At 38.8% G+C, this 10,648-nt stretch overlaps 1 long non-coding RNA gene across 1 annotated transcript; it reads left to right on the top strand.

The window, feature by feature from the left end:
* The first annotated feature begins 215 nt into the window (after nucleotides 1–215).
* On the top strand, nucleotides 216–5,457 carry LOC141573106 (uncharacterized). The gene is made up of 3 exons (XR_012498667.1): nucleotides 216–340; nucleotides 1,116–1,235; nucleotides 5,357–5,457. It is a non-coding gene; the product is annotated as an uncharacterized LOC141573106 (long non-coding RNA).
* The last annotated feature ends 5,191 nt before the right edge of the window (nucleotides 5,458–10,648 follow it).

Raw genomic sequence — 10,648 nt, 5'->3', positions numbered from 1 at the left:
ATTGTTATCCCCGTTTTTCAGATGATAAACATGTGAGGCTTAAGGAAATTAAGTAAATCTCATGGCCACAGAGCTAGGAAGGGTTGGAGCTGGAGTTTGAATAACACTGATTCCCAAGTCTACCCTGTTAATCTCACGTCCATATGTGATACGGTAATTGGACAAACACTCCTAGTATTACAGGGAGGAGGAAACCTTATCCGGCCGAAGGGATTAGAGGTTGCTGCAGAGAAGCAAGAACGGCTCTGGGCCTTCAGCAAACATTTATATCTGCAGTGTCACTGATGGAAGACATGTAAACACACTCATTTTCGACAGATTTAATCATTCAAAGCTTCGGGTGAGTCATGTATTCTTTTATTTATGCTTATGCCCTAATTAAAACAAGTTCTCTGTAGTACTTAATCCTGAATTACATATTCCTAAATTCATTTTCTCAATTTTCAAGAAGCAATTAATTTGATACTTTGGTTTAAGTTCCTTTAGTCTGTTAACCTCAATATTTACAATGTTTAGAAGTAGCTTCTAAGATGCTCAAATATTTGAAACAGCTTTAGCTATGAAACAAATATATTTTATTTAATGCAACTAGAATGCCGGGACTGGGGAGAAAATGGGTAAGAGGCTCTAGACTGAGTGAGGGATGGAGCTGATTCACCTTTGACTCTCTGCTCAGCCTAAGACATGGCTCTTCCTGCACCCTGGCTGGGCTTGGTCCTCTCATTCTCCCGGCCTGAGCCCTTTGAGTTCACGCTCCAGCCTGCTTGCCAGCCTTAGCCCCGCAATGCCCTTGGGTTGGTGAACTTCTTTCTGCTGTTGAAATTCCTTTGATCTTGTTGCTTTTGCCTCTTGCTATTCCCAGCATTGCCAGGACCTCAGTGCTCTCAGGGCTGTGACACAAGGACCTGCAAAGGCACTACACACATCTGTAAGGACATGAGTGGTAGCACTAGGCATTAGTGATGGATACTTCTGTATGTGTATTAAGCTGAGAAGTGATTAAGTCCCCATGTGTTCAGGAGGCCTCCTAAACATGAAGGAAGTAGAGGGGATTTGTGAGGGCTGGAATAGAGGGGCTAGCAATGTGACTCACTTCCAGTGGGGTTTTTCCTTAGGTGAAGACATTTGAGTGCTGTCTACATATGGGCTGGGGCCAGGGTGTCCCCTAATCTAAAAATGACCATTTCAACACCATTACTGAGCTTCCTGGCAATTTTTGCAGACCAGCTCTACCGGCAAGTCTATTTCCCAGATAGCGGCCACCTCCAATACCTGAGTCTTCCCTCCAACCTTACAGTTCATATCACTGATGTCCTGCTGTTCTCAGCAACAAAGCCCAAGGAAGGACTCTCCATCCAGAGCATACTGAGATGGAGTTAAATGTGTATTTGTAGAAATCAATAGTGGAAGGAAGAAAATGTTAGTATAGAATTTATGTGGCAGAAAAAGTTAAGGGCTGGATTACAAAATTCAAAATATTCTCATTAAATGTGTTGATGCCAAAAATTATATCTTATTTTGTCTTTGTATCCCTGGATTCATCTACAATGCCTAGATATAATTCACTAATTGTGTGCTAAATTAAACTAATACTATTTGTTCAAATCTGTACACTCAAGAGAAACGCCAGCAGAGCAAGAAAAACTAGAGTCTGGGGAGAGATAAAATGAATTTGGCAGTAAAAGGGTATTAATTAAATATGCATGGCCAAGAAGAAATAAATAAGCCACCAATAAGAAAACGATGGAGCAATGAGTGAAGCAAATTGGAATCAGGATTTCTCTGTATCCAGACATGCATGGTTTTGCTTATCTCCCTCCTGTCACCACACTCAACATCTGAGGCAGGGTGGAGACGGAACGTGGCTGTGGGAGAATGAATCCGAATAAAACAACATAGAGGGATAGCAGAATGTTCTGAAAATGGTTTGCTCTGCATGTGGAGCTACCTTGTAGTTCCATATGGATTTTCCATTATACCTCACCGTCAACAATCCCAAATCTTGTCCTCCCTTCCTCATCTAAACTGCCTGTCAACAGAACCACCTCTTTTCCGGCCACTGCAGACTAAGAGCCTCATTGCATTTCACATTTCTCCTTCGTAGTCGTCACATAAGGAGGAAATCATTACCTCACAGGGGAGGCCACTGGAGTTTATGGAGGTTTAAGATGTACAGTCTCACCTTGATTCCACTGGCCCCCAAGGCAGTGTTACCAAATGCTGCATTAGCATTGTTTGTTGTTGTGGTTGGGACCCAAAGCAATTTACTTTTCCCTACATCGTAGTATGCATTTGATATTGCTTGTTTTGTCAGTTGTTTGTACCATCTTACTCCTGTTATTCCAACCTCCTTGAGGGTAAAAATAAAAAAAGTGCATCCTAAGTCTCTTTGAAATCCTTAGTAATGAGGGCTAGAGCAAGATGACGTGCATATAATTACTGGGAAGTGAACAAGGTAGTCATCATTTTATAAGCACTTATCGACTTCCTTACCTGACAGGAGCTAGTCTAAATTTGTCAGATACTATGCTCAATAAAATAGAGTAGAACTGACAAATCAGATTGAGAGATTGTCTAGTGACTAGTACTTGATTCCCCCTGCCCCCTTTATTTTCAGCAGGAACTACAGAGGTTTAAACTTTGTGATTATTATAGACCCACTATTTTCAAAGTGCCAGCTAGTGAACAAATGGGGCTCTGGGTATACGAAGCCCCTTTGATCGAAGCAGCTCTACTTTATTTGCTTATAATTTTCTACCACCAAATGCTTGAATAACCTGTTTCACCACTAGATATGTTTTAAAAGCCCTGCTATGGAACTGGTTCACTTCTACTGAGGACACTCTTACAGTAGCCAGTTACTTTGGATGATTACATGACCAAAGGCACCCCTCCAGTTTTCTGTGTCCAAAGGCTAAATAAAGGTAGGCTTCTTAGCTCCTGTCCCCATCCCTGCAAAGTGACACTTGTAATCATCAAATGAGGTATTCACATGTATGTAATAAGTAGCATTTGGGTAAACGTAGGAACTCTTGGCTTTGTGCTTTTAAAGATTCACTGAATGTTGAGTAGATGCAACGTAGCTGTTTGGTCCCATTGCAGTGACCCTATCCCACTTACTGACTTATTGAGCGCATTACCTTTTCACACTCAGATCTGTCAGCTCTTACTGAAGTGAGAGCCGCTCTGAGGTAGGGTCTAAAACACACATTAGACCTCTTACAAAACTCCAGCGCTACAAAGGCTCTATGGCAGCAGGCACAGCCCATTGTACTGTGCACGTGGGACTGGCCTTTCCAGATCACACAGCACTTTCAGTCCCAATCATTTGGATGTATGAGGTTGTAGCATATGACGTAAACTATGAAAACTGCTTTGGTTTCTAAAAACGGGGCATTTTTATCCTACCAATACCCATAAATCAGGCCCCATGTCAGTATCCCAGCAATTACATTAATTGAATATTGACCTTTAAAGTAAATCCTTTTAGTGATTCTACCCATCTCATTTGTAAGAGTTCTTCCTAATGTAGTTTCAGCTTTACTTGAAAGAAATGTTACCTTCAAATATCATCATTATTGTTACAATGATCACTTTCTACATTTACAACAATAATTTCCCCTTTAAGCTAATTTCATTTAAGAAATATGGACCCTAACCCTCCATTCGCCTATTCCTTTTTTTTTTTCCCCTGCTGTGCTCTTTTGTAAGGTTTGGTTCCGCATTCCTGTTGGGAAGACAGTGCTTTAGTGCTTTGTTTGTAGCTTATGTCAGCTAATTCTTTCCCTGTGTAAACTCTCCCATCTATAGGGCAGGATTACATTTAAACAGTGGTGGGCAACTAGCATCAGACACAATGGTCCTTCTGAGGTGTGGGGACTGCTAATTAAGGCCACTTCTGCATAAAATGAGTAGAGAAAACAGTTAAGATATCTTTTGAGAATAAGTAGAATATAAGAAATTTAAGACCAGAAACCAGTCCCATAGCTGTTATTCTTGCCTGAAGTTTTGTAACCTTGAATATTTCTGCCATTCAACAAAACGTACCCTATTACAAAGTAGATCTGAAGACTTGGAATATTACCAAATTCCCCCTTTAAACCAAAATATGATTCAAAATGCTTCAAAGGCTATTACAAGGCCAACAATATGGATGTAATTCTTTCACTAAAAGCACCTTCACCTTGGTCAAGCAAGGTGATTACTCTCTACTTCACTTTCTGTATATGTGATCTATGCTGGTCACTGGAGATAATCTCCAATTTCTGTTTCCTTGTAGAAATACCCAATGTGGGTTAACATACGTAAATACACTTTGGAAAAAAATGTTAACTTCTGAATATCTCCTTAAATAAATCTTTTTCTTTAGCTGTTTCAAGACTTTCCATTTTAATTATCTCACATTTTATCCCCAAAGATACATGGTTCTCATCTGTCATACTGATTTTCTCTGTAGGTTCTTGTAATTATCAATTTGTAACTTCCCTTTGACATAATATCATTCATTTATTTATTACTCTGTTCTGAATCCAGATTTTTTTTTTTAATACATGCCAATGCAGTGGTTTTGGTTCTAGTCAAAATTAGTTATTTCTGTGTGTTATTGACAAAAGCTCTATTTTTTTACATTATAAAAAATGCAATAGTGATAGGAAGATAAAAAGCCATTTCAGAAAGTACAGGGAATTGTAAAACAAAGAACATGACAAAGGTCCTCAAAAACCTAAGACCTTGGCTTTGCCATAGCACTGGGCATGGGTTCAGGTTAATCACTGAACTTTGACTTTGAATGTTAAACCCATTTCTATATAATTTAGAAAGTTTTTTTCTGATTAAATGTATGTAAATTTAAATTGAAATAAAATACACTTAGATTACAGCAAAAAAAAAAAAAAAAAATCACACTAAGTGATATAAGAAACAAGTGATGAGAATGAGAGTCCAGCAGTCATTCAATCATTAGAACAGTCAGTGGCATTTATTGACCTCAGTTTTAATGAGCTGCTCCTTAAATGCAGGCTTAAGGATTAACTAAGAGAGAACAGATGAAAGAGACTTTTTGTGTTTTGTATTCTGAGCTTTCCTGACTCAGAGGTGATGTATTGCTGTTATAGTAGCTTTTATTAGTTCATTTGCATTGTTGCACATTTTGGGAGGTGATTCCTCATAAATTTGACAGAGTACCACAAAATAAAAGCACTTAAATCAACTCTTTTTGGAATATGCAACTGTAAGAAGAACCACAACCTTAAGGAACTTTTATACCCAAGCACAAAATATTACTATAACGAGGGACCAAGAAGTGGCATCAGCAAAATGGCAGAGTTGGTAGCTCCAATCTCTTGTCTCCCCACAGAAACATCAAGAAGTAAGCAGAAATCATCAGAAACAACACTGTCAGAACTCTGGAAAATAGTCAAAGGTTTACAGCAGCCAAATGAAAGCTGAATCCAGAAAAAATACAACTTAAAAATGCTAAGGAAACTTTGTGGTGTTTTTAATTGCCTCTGCCTCCAACCCCTTCTCTGTCCTGCCAGCTGTTTTGAGGTCTGAAGTCTGTGTTGCCAGTGTGGGACTGTGGGATCTCAGTCCTTGATTCTAGAGGGAGTAGAGCAAACTTAATTTGCAAGTTATTGTGTAGGTCTCTTAACCTATATGAGGTCAATTCAAGTCCAAAGGCAGGAAAAAGCTTATGTCTCAGTTTAAAGGCTGTCAATCAGGAGGAATAATCTCTTACTTGAGGGAGGGTGACATATATATATATATATATATATATATATATATATATATATATATATATATACCTTTAATTCCACATTAGGGGGAATATCTGATTTAGTCAGTGTATGATTTAAATGTTAATTTAATCCAAAATCACCCTCACAGAAACATCCAAAATAATGCTTGACCAAATATCTGGGCACCCTATGGCCCAATCAATTTGACACACAATATTAATGAGCACAATGTGGAGATACAAATATGAGAAGCTTAATGATTTATAATAAGATAAATCCAAAAAGATCTACACCAAGACAAATTACATTCAAATTGTTGAAAGTCAAAGGTAGAGGAACGTGAATAACGCAGCAAGAAGAATGACATCACATACAAGGGATCTTAAATAAGATTAAAAGGAATATATCTCAGCAGAAACTTTGGAGGCCAATGGCAGAGGGATGGGTAGTCTTCTAGCAGGAGGAGGGGAGAACGGACTATTATTGTTTAATAGGTTATTCTATTTCCTTGCAATTTATAGTGTTATTGCAAACATTTTCTTCTTTAAAGTGTGAATCTTATTACAGTGCAGTGGTTAACCAATGTTTTTAGCGATGCATCCTCTGTGCCTTTCTGCGGTAGAACGCTGACGCCACTGCTAGCATCGTTCCCAGTGTTCTCCGAAGATTTCTCTTTCCCTGCAATACCACAGTCAGGAGAGAACAGTTTGTTGTGGTCCCTGCCTCTATGCCTCCCTTAGTCCTGATTCAGAGTTAAAGATGGGTACATGTGATTGGGTTCAGCTCGTTACATCCCCTTATCCTTGATATAAGGAGTTGCTTGAAGTCTGTCTCTGGCACTTTCAGATTCTATAGCAGATTGTGGGTGGATGGGTCATTTTGCTGAATAAGGTTTATGAGGCAGGAAACAAGAGAATGACAGATGTGCACTACAATTCTCTTACTTAAATGGTAGGTAGGATATACTTTTAATTATTTTAAAAATCTTTATTGAGCAAAAATTGTGTGTTAGAACCATAAGGCACTGTCTTAGTCATCCACACCAAAGGGAAATAATGAGGAACGTGGTTATATGGCTTACTCCAGGTCACGTGTAGCAAGGATCTGAGTAGAGACAAGGCTTCTGGTTCTACTCCCCATAAATTCTAGTAGCATGAAAGATATTTTTATCACTGTGCCTACTCCCCTTTTATAGTGGAGGGGCCTAATTTTACTCTATTTCCATTATTTCTGGAACCTGGAATCTATTCTAAGCATTTCAGAAGGAATGACTGTGTACCCTCAGGGTGTTGTTTCTGATTATTTGATTAAATGCAACTGAATCCAACTCTGGTTAACTTACAAGAACACATTATTGGAAGGAAATGCATAGTTAATTTCCCAGTGGTGGATTTCCCAAAACCCAACCCATGTCTAGAGCGGACAGGAGCCAGGAGAACCCTCCTGTGTGTGCAGCCTTGTTAGAATCAAATCCCAACTTTTTCTTTTTCCACTTGGCCCAAGATTGAAATGGAAAGGGAGGTGATTCCCACTGCCCTGGCCTGGCCTGGACAGGAGACAGCCATCCCTGGCTGAGGAGTCCAACCAGGACTGTGGAGAATGGTGAAGAGGTGGTTTCTCAGAGAAAGACCTGGATGTTGGCACCAGAAGGGGCAGGCATGAGAGGCAGGTGGAAACATAAATGTCTACTGCTTTCCAACCTCTGTGTTGCATTACCGAGTATAATAAATATCATCGTTCAAACAAAAGATCGATGTTAAACTTAAAAGTACTTCTTGGTAACAGCTGTCTTCTCAGCAATTTCTCTCTTGTGTTTGCTTTCTCTGGAAAGATGTATGGCTAAGAATGACCCTGGTAAGTTTTATATGAACAAAATATTTCAAAAACTAATATGTTTTTAAAGATATTTACCACAACCCTAAATATCTTCAAAAGGAAAAGTGAATAATATAAAATTCTAATTTCTAGAGTTCACAAAGTACTTATCAGTATTTTATGATTACTGTAGTCTCTGTATTTCTTCCTTTTTCCCACCCTTTTTAGTAATAGACAGAATTGGTATTGCTGTACTTTGTTTTGAACTAACATTTATGGCAATAATTAAACACATCCATTCCTATTAGACAATATAATGGTACACATAAAAATTGTTGGGCAAAATATTTAACCAAATCACAAAAATGTGCAATCAAATTATATCCTATATAACCCTATTCTGAAACCTGTATTGAAAGTACCTATCACAGTTATTATTTTTAAACCCTAAAGGAATATTTTTCTAGAGGGTAAATCGTTATTCATTAATATTCTTATTTTATACATCCCTGAGTCCAAAAGAGCAGAAAAACTATTAGAATTTTAATTGCTTTAAAGCAATAATCTGAAATGAGATAATGGTCCTCCTAATAATACTTTCCCTTTCAGTATTATCGTCAGCTTCGTCCAATGCAAATGCAAGCTCTGAGTACCAACCAAAATGGCACATTTACTACTATCTATTTTAAAATATTTAATTTAATATATGCATTTTGCAGGTGATTTGTAACAGCCTGTCGATCAGTAGTTATTTATTCACTATAATTTAGGTTCACATAATAATAAATTAAAGACTATGCTTGATACATATTGTAAAAGAATATGAGAAAAAACAAGTAATTTACCATTTTTTGTTCCCATAATATTTGAAATTATCTGTGTGGAGCTTTCTTTTCATATATTATCTATTAACTTGGCATGTTTTACAAAACTTAAAGTTTTCTTATGGCTCAGAAAACAGCAAAACAGAAATACACAAATTAGGTCCAAACTTGTGACCGTCAGAGCCTAGAAACAAAATTTTCCTTAAAGTAAATATTTAAGTAAATCACCATAGTATTTATCAATATACCGTTGGTCTTGGCTAATTTAGACTTAGGAAATTAGAGGACCTCCAACTATAGGCATTGATTAAAACATAAAAGACGCCCCTAGGAATACTCCAAAGCAGTTTGAATAATAATGTCAAATTGGGAAAAGAAAACCTGTGTTGACATGTGTTGGCATCCTCAGTGAAGGGATTCTCTCTACAGAGAGAATTAATCGAAGTCTAGGGTGGTGGCTGCTCTGAGGTCTGCAACACTTTGGTGGGAAAAAAAACCGTGTGTGTGTGTGTGTGTGTGTGTGTGTGTGTGTGTGTGTGCAGGAGAGAGTGGGAGGAGATGGCCACCTGAGTTGAAACAGAATCAGAGCCTCTAAACAAAAGGAGAGGGACAGGTGCGAACTCCTGCAAAGGAGAAGGGTAGGTCATCCTGCTAAGCCTGCCCATCAGTGACCAGAAGTCCATTTTCGGGTCCAGCGGAACTGAAACATCCATCAGGAGCCAGAGTGAAGCCCAGTCCCAGTGACATGGAGGCCAGAGCTGAGTTTATGAAAGGAGCTAAGAGCTCACCTTTCATATTTCTGACCGAGGGCAGTAGAGTAATTCCAAAATTCTACCTGCTAAACAAGATCTTACAATATAGTGCCATTTATTTTCTCAATGACTCACAGTATAGTTTGTCATGAACCCATATAAATAAAGGTCCCTGTAGTTAGAAAGATGGGGTCAGAAAGGGCTGATAAAAGGCAAGAAGTACATTGATATGCTCTATTAGCTATGCATTAGATTTGGAGATTTATAGGAAAAAGAGAAGGCGGCAGTTGCGTGTGCCTTCTCAAAATATCCTTTACCTTCCCGCAGTTATTCTGTTTCCCTTGTGTTTGGTCAATGCTAACACCATGCACTAATTTATCGCAGCTAGACACCCAGTGATCTCGTCCACTTCCATTTCCTCTAATTCTTCCAATCCAGCTAGTCCTGAAATCTTGTTAACTCTACTTCCTTCTGACCTCAAACAGTTGTCTGCTTCATTTTCTCCATTTCCATTGTCAAAAACTCAACCCAAGCTGTCATTGGAGGGTCAGGGTCATGAAGTTTCACCTACACCTGACCTTGGTGTTATTTGGATGAGACTTTGGACTTTAGACTTGACGTAGGAATGAGTTTAAACCTGAGGGACTCTTGGGATGGGGGTGCATCTTGCATGCAGGTAGGACATGAAAATTGTGGAACCGTGGGTGGAATGCTATAGATTGAACAGAGTCCTTTCCAAATGTACATGCTGAAGCCCTAGTCCCCTCTGTTACTGTATTTAGAGACGGGGCTTAGAAGGAGGCAATTATGGTTAAGTGACGTTACAACAGAGCGGCCTTGATTTTATAGAACTGTGTCCTTATAAGAAGAGGCACGGAGCAGCTCCGGCTCTCTCGTCTGGGCACATGCACAAAGAAGAGGCCATGAGGCTACAGTAACACAGCGGCCACCTACACGCCAAGAAAAGAGGCCTCAGGGAGAGCCTTGACCTTGGACTTGCAGCCTCTTGGACTCTGAGAAAATAATTGGGTTGAAATTGTCCAGCCCATGGTCTTTTGTTATGACAGGCTGACCTGATTAATGCCCGTTATGGAGGACATCAATTTCCTGTCCCTGTTCTTCTTAACTATTCCCCTGCCTCCAGGAATACTGCTCGTTAGCATGTTAAATTGCTCACAGGTCTTCAAATAAGTCTTTTTCCCCCATATCTTTGTATTGTACCTACCCTTTTTCTTCTGGAATTAGTACATTTCCACTTTTCTCTCTTAATAAATAAGTCCTGATCCATTAAGACTGAACTGAAGGTCCTTTCTCCATTATAAAACAAGCTAATCACTCTCTCTCTCTGTATTTTGTAACTAAATCTACCCAGCATTTAAGAGACGGAATTCTTTGTTTACAGGCCTCTTTTCTTTCCATTAGGCCATGAGCTAATTATCTCAGTGTGTTTTGGAACTGAACAGAGAGAACTATGTTGAAATCTTAATTCATAATTGATTATTCCTCTAAGTTAAACTCT

The sequence above is a fragment of the Rhinolophus sinicus genome, linkage group LG09 (assembly GCF_036562045.2).
Source record: "Rhinolophus sinicus isolate RSC01 linkage group LG09, ASM3656204v1, whole genome shotgun sequence".
NCBI lineage: Eukaryota > Metazoa > Chordata > Mammalia > Chiroptera > Rhinolophidae > Rhinolophus > Rhinolophus sinicus.
Note: the sequence above shows the minus strand (reverse complement) of the source record. Positions and strands in the feature narration are given on the sequence as shown.